Genomic DNA, 6,000 nt, shown 5'->3' on the forward strand with positions numbered 1-6,000 from the left:
AAGTGGCGGCAACGTCACTAAACCCCAACACCCCCTGAGCAGGCGTCATCATCAAACACGATGGACAGCTAAGAGTGTGTGAAGGGAGAAATATAGAATATAAACAGACAGAGAGATCAGGAGTGGGGCAGAGAGAGAGAGAGAGATGACAGACTTTGTCAGTGACAGTTGGGTGTTTACAATTTCAAATTGTCAGTTATAAGGCCACTCAGTTATGCTGCATTCCAGTTGTCTTGTAAAACTATTAATTCCGAATGATATCACATCTATCTATAAATTGCAGGAATGTCTGTCTGTGTGTCAGTGTGTGTGTGCCGCATATCTCTTGAACCGTTGGTTCGTTCAATTTCAAACTTGGCAGGTGTCTTGATATTGACACGAGTAAGTGCAGTGCCAAGTTTGACGTTGTTTGGATAAAAAAAGCGAAATATATTGTTAAAAATATCGGTAAAAGGAGCACACATTGGCTTTCTCCGCTCTACTGTTTCCACTTCCTCTCATACTTAGCACTGTAGGCTTGCATATCTGTCAAACCGTTTGTCCGATTGATTTCAAACTTGACAGGTGTCTTGCTACGGGCACGAGTAAGAGCAGTGCCAAGTTTGACGTTGTTTGGATAAGAAAAGTAAAAGATATTGTTAAATATATCAGTAAAGGAAGCATGTGTTGGCTTTCTCCACTCTACCGTAGCCACTCCCCCTCTCACACAGCACAACATAGGACCAGAGGCAGAGAGGGTAAGCGGAGTTTTGGCAGCACTGAATCACGGATAAGACGCAAAATGTTTGGATGATTATCATGTCTGACCTCAACAATAAAGACTCCCTGTATGCAGTTTGCTTGCATACAATGATTCCGAGGATTTTGCAACAACACGCCAACAAACACAGGTATATTCAAAATATATATTTAAAAAAATAAGGCCCGCCCCACACTTTGAGAACCACTGATTTAGTGCAACCAGCACAAACACAACGATTACCCATTATGACTTTATTATGACTGTCCAAAAAAACGACAAACTCTCTCTCACCACTGCACAGATTAGTATCTACATGCACAATGACAGCAGAGCTCAGATGCCAATTTAACTAATGGCCTCCTTACACCAAACAACTTTGACAAGATTTGGGAAAGATTCTTGAAAGATTGGAGTCTTTTCAGTAAAGCTTGAATGGGGGGCATTAGTTAAAAGACTACAATCTTTCAAGAATCTTTCCCAAATCTTGTCAAAGTTGTTTGGTGTAAGGTGGCCATTAATCAAACCAGCTATTAGGCTAACTGAAATAAAACAATGTCAATTAGCTTGGAAGCCTGAGCTTCCAGCATTTCTTTGAAAAACCCACAGCAGATTCTGAAAACGATTGCAGTTTATACTTAATAATAATATTACCAGCCACTACTCATATATTTGCCTCTCTCTTTCGGTTTTTGCCTTTTTATAATGTTCCTTTATTTGAGCAAAGAGTGCTGTGTGATATATATTCTGACATCACTTGTTATAGCTTTGGATTTTGACAAAGTTTTCTTTTCTAAACGCTGGAGCCTTTTTTTGTACTTTTCTCTGTCCCTCCTCACAAGAGATTTCTGTAAATCAGCTACCTGCTTTCTCAATTTATCTTTCTTTATTTTTCTTCCCCTTCACAGATTGTCTAAAACATATACACACAACAAGGTACGTTCATAAGCAGTAGAAATAAATACATGTTAAGAATACTATTACAATATGAATATGTCTAAGTAGTTGTTGAAGAAATAGTGTACTAAGCTACCAGAAATCATATTTGTGTGCACTTCTATTCTCTCTGTCTCTCTCTCTCTCACACACACACACTCTGTACACACTATGTTTGTGTGCAAGCCTACACCCACTCACACTCTCACTAGCACATAGACATACCTGATAACTGATTCCACATGATAAATATATTGTCCTAACCTTGTGGGCTCATGTGACATCCCCATGTCTCTATCAGGATGGCAAAAGTGTTAACAGCCATTTCCCTTTGCTGTTCCTTCGCTTTTCTCCAGCCCTTTCTCCTCATCTTTTGACCCGTCTTGTCTAGATCTCCAATTAATTTCTTCTTCCCTGCTAAAACCACTACCTGTGCTGTGCCGCTCTGAGCGCACAAGACAGACTCCTGCTTACCTGAAAGACTTTGTGAAATAGTAGTGAGATCTCTCAAGTAAGAACAACCTGAAGAAGTAAAAAATCTACACGTGGAGGCGTTAATTTGACAGACGTTATGTCCTGAACGGCTTGCCATAGCGTACCACAGTTTGGGAATCCCTGAAATACACAATGGTAAATATAACATTCAATACCAAAACACGATTATTTGCACGATTACTCCTGAAATAACTGATATTAACTGCACATTCACTATATAAAAATCACTGTTTGGAGGAAAGGGTTCGCGTGCTGTCGCCGGTTGGAAATGATTTCGTGCTGGTTCGTGCATTGCTTATATATTATTCAGCGAGGCGCGATGGTTTATGGGATGAGTAGTTCCTTCGCTTGAAAATGAAAATATGTACACAGTCTTGTACCTTTGACTTTTTTTGGACTTTCTCTTCGTTTTTTCACTCGAAATGATATGTTGTATGCTTATGAGTTACTTCGTAGCTGATTAGCCATGCTCTAAAACTCTTTAGATACGGATTTTTCCAAAACTTCAATGGGAGAAATGAATGGGAAATTTACTTCCGGAAACTAAGCTCTCTCGGAGGAGGGGCGGGACTGTGATGCTCTATTGTCAATGGAGATATTAGGCGTGTTCGACTTGAGGCAGATCTGTGCAGATCTGACTTGATGTGATGCATGCTGGGTTGAACTCAATGCATACTGGGATGGACGCAATGCTTGCTGGTTAGAAATTCTGTCCGACTTCTGTCAGCCGGGGAGGGACTTACCAGAGAATGTCTAATAAGGGGAGAACCTTCACTCTCGGAACTCTTCCGGTGTGGTACTGCATCTAGGGGCGCTCGCGGGCGAGTCCAGAATGAATGGAGGTCTATGGAGCAGTACCCCTCAAAATCCACTTTTCTCGGGATATAATTTTTTTTCAAGTAATTTGAATATTGTATTCGAAAGGGGAGGCAAAGACAACACACTTGGTTGAGCACTATATTTTTTAAAGTCATTTAACTGTTCTAAAAAGCCTTTCAAACGTGTCAATGACGTCATTCATTAGCATGATCATAGCATAGCATAGCATCAATGCTAGTGTGTTATGGGCAACAACGACCCAAACTGTAAGAAAACGAAAGGACATGACTCCCGGATTATTTCACTTTTGATTGATAATCCATATCCATTTTGCGAAAAATAAAATAAAATCTGAGGGTTTCAGTTGTAAAATAGGTGAAAACAATAAATTTAGCCATGTAGCTCCATAGGACCCCATGTATTTTGGACTCGCCCGCGATCGCCATCTAGGTAAACTCTGGTGAACTGCAGCCAAATTCGGTTTGTATGGGATTAATAGAGAGTGGGGAGGTTCTCCGTAGACGGGCTCTGGACTTACCACCGTGACACCATGTCACATGACCTTAAAATATCGCGGGAGTCTTAGCCTGCAGACAGATCTTGCAGTTGCCTTCCACGAGCTGCACGAGCTAAAACACGCCCTCATGACGTCAGTTCAAAGACGTGATAGGGCCATTTGGGAGGAATGTCCTCATGACGATTTTGACGGGAGTCTCATGGTGCTTCCTTATGTTGGAATATGAGAAAATAAACAGAAATCGAAGGGATGCCTTCTTATACGTGATTTCTTCAACAATGGTAGGCTAGCCTACTGAAAACGTTTGGATATTCTGTTATTTTCTGCTGTTGGCCAAATGGATAGACACACATATGGGGGAAACACTTGATATTGAATTTATGTGCTACAATGCAGGCCTGTTAACTGTATGACAACAGTGGTTTATTTAAACTATATCATAAGAATTTCGTCAGTCATCATGCTCATTTTAATGAGTAAGAATGAAAGTTCTGCTGTATTTATTGCAAACAAAATTCCGCGATATCTCCCGCGAGTCACGTCAGGCAGACGGTAGCCTGTCTGTCCGGGATGAGCTGCCCTCTGTTGTAGCTCCTCCCGGCTAGCCTCTGAAGATCACGTTTACGTAGAAAGCCAGACCAAGTCAGATCTGCCTCAAGTCGAACACGCCTATTGTATTGGATTCTTACTTCTGGAATCGGCTGTGGGTGTGACAGTTGAGGTCTATTTTATATAACTGGAGAGAGTGAATAGGTCCCGCCCCCATTCATTTCAATGGCCCATGCTAGGCTAGCTACTTCAGCCAAAAAAGTTTGACATTGACCGCAGCCATCTTTATGAATTCGCCTATTACGGCTCCTACACACAGCTGCGTTCCGTCAACGCATGCCAGTGGGTGTTCCCGATGGTAGCTATGCAAATGACTTGAAGTAAAACCGTAATGTGATTGGTTGGTGCCGTCCGTAGATTGGCTTGATTGGCCGGTGCCGTCTGTCGGTGCAGCAACAGCTGAACTTCTCAACGCGAGCGGCGGGAGAAACGTGATGCAACGGACCCACAATTCAGTTCGGCAACGGATGACGTGAGCCCATGTAAAGTGAATGGAATGCGTCTCCAGCAACGCAACGCACGCAGCTGTGTGTAGGAGCTATTAGGTTCCATGTTACAGACGTGAAGTACAATGTAAGGTACAACGGTATGTCATTATGAAGATTGGACATTACCTCAGAGGAAAATAAGTTGTTCGGGAACGCGCTTCACCTACCATAGATGCAAATTTATTTAATTGGTTGGGATAACATTTTAAGAATGGTGGTAGAAGTTAGCCTGGGAAAAACCCAGACGAACGTCCGGCAAATTTGAGATTTGGTTGACGCTGGTTTTAGACAGGGAGTTAGAAGAAAGTTTCTCGTAACTGCTTCCTTATGTTGGAATGTGCAACAATGTACAAAAATGTAAGGGATATGTGATATCTGCAACAGTGGTTGGCTACTCTGTTTGATATTCTGTTCATTTATAAGCCTACAGTAGCTGCACAGAGCTGTCGGAAACACATATTTTTGAATTGATGTGCTATGCTGATTTGTTCAATTTAAGCCAACAATGGTTTCTTAAAACATCACAGTAATTTATTTTGTCAGTCATCATGTTCATTTTAAAGAAGATGACCAGATATGGCTATCTTCTTTATCATTAAGGCTACACCGTTTCAACCAGAAACTCTCAAAACCAGAATTCTCAAAAAATGAAATAGGCCTAGCTGTATTAAAGGATAATTCCGGTATTTAGCACTTTAAGTCCCTTTTCTGGTTTGTTTTGGATGAACTAGAGTGGTGGACACCGACATTTTGACAATTGGTCCTGTCTCGACTTTTCTGACTGGTTTTGAATCGCCTTTACTGCTTCAGAGTGGCTGCCTATGGGCATGCACAAAAACAACCCTTAATGTTCGTTTTCAAAACTGTGCAACTCACCGAGTGGTTAGTGGTGTTCGTTGATAATTTAAAACAAATATATCGGCGCAATGTATGATTTCCAGCCGTGTTATTTGCTATAGTGGAACTATTTTTTCAGATACCTCACAACCGTGTATAAACTTCCGCTCAATATTTGAGCCTGAAGCATAGACAGTAAAAGAAGGTCTTGCGGAAAGTCTACAACCAAATGTAAACAGCCCCCGTTTCCGTTTCCGGTGGTGCAGTAATATCAACGTGCAATGAGCCTTCCAACAGAAATCAATGGGATTTTATAAAATGCCAAATAAAACACGACAGAAACTGTATTTAGCTACGCTACTTGTTTTGGAACATCAACGAACACCATAACCACTCGGTGAGTTGCACAGTTTTGAAAACAAGCATTAAGGGTTGTTTTAAGGACATGTTTGTCCTTAATTTAGGCCCCAATCTGTTAAAATTAGTGTCTGTAATTCAAACAATCAATTCGGTCTCGTGAAGTGGTCACCACACATAAAATGTCACACACACTACTACTT

This window comes from Alosa alosa, chromosome 10, assembly GCF_017589495.1.
Source record: "Alosa alosa isolate M-15738 ecotype Scorff River chromosome 10, AALO_Geno_1.1, whole genome shotgun sequence".
In the NCBI taxonomy this organism is placed as follows: Eukaryota; Metazoa; Chordata; class Actinopteri; order Clupeiformes; family Clupeidae; genus Alosa; species Alosa alosa.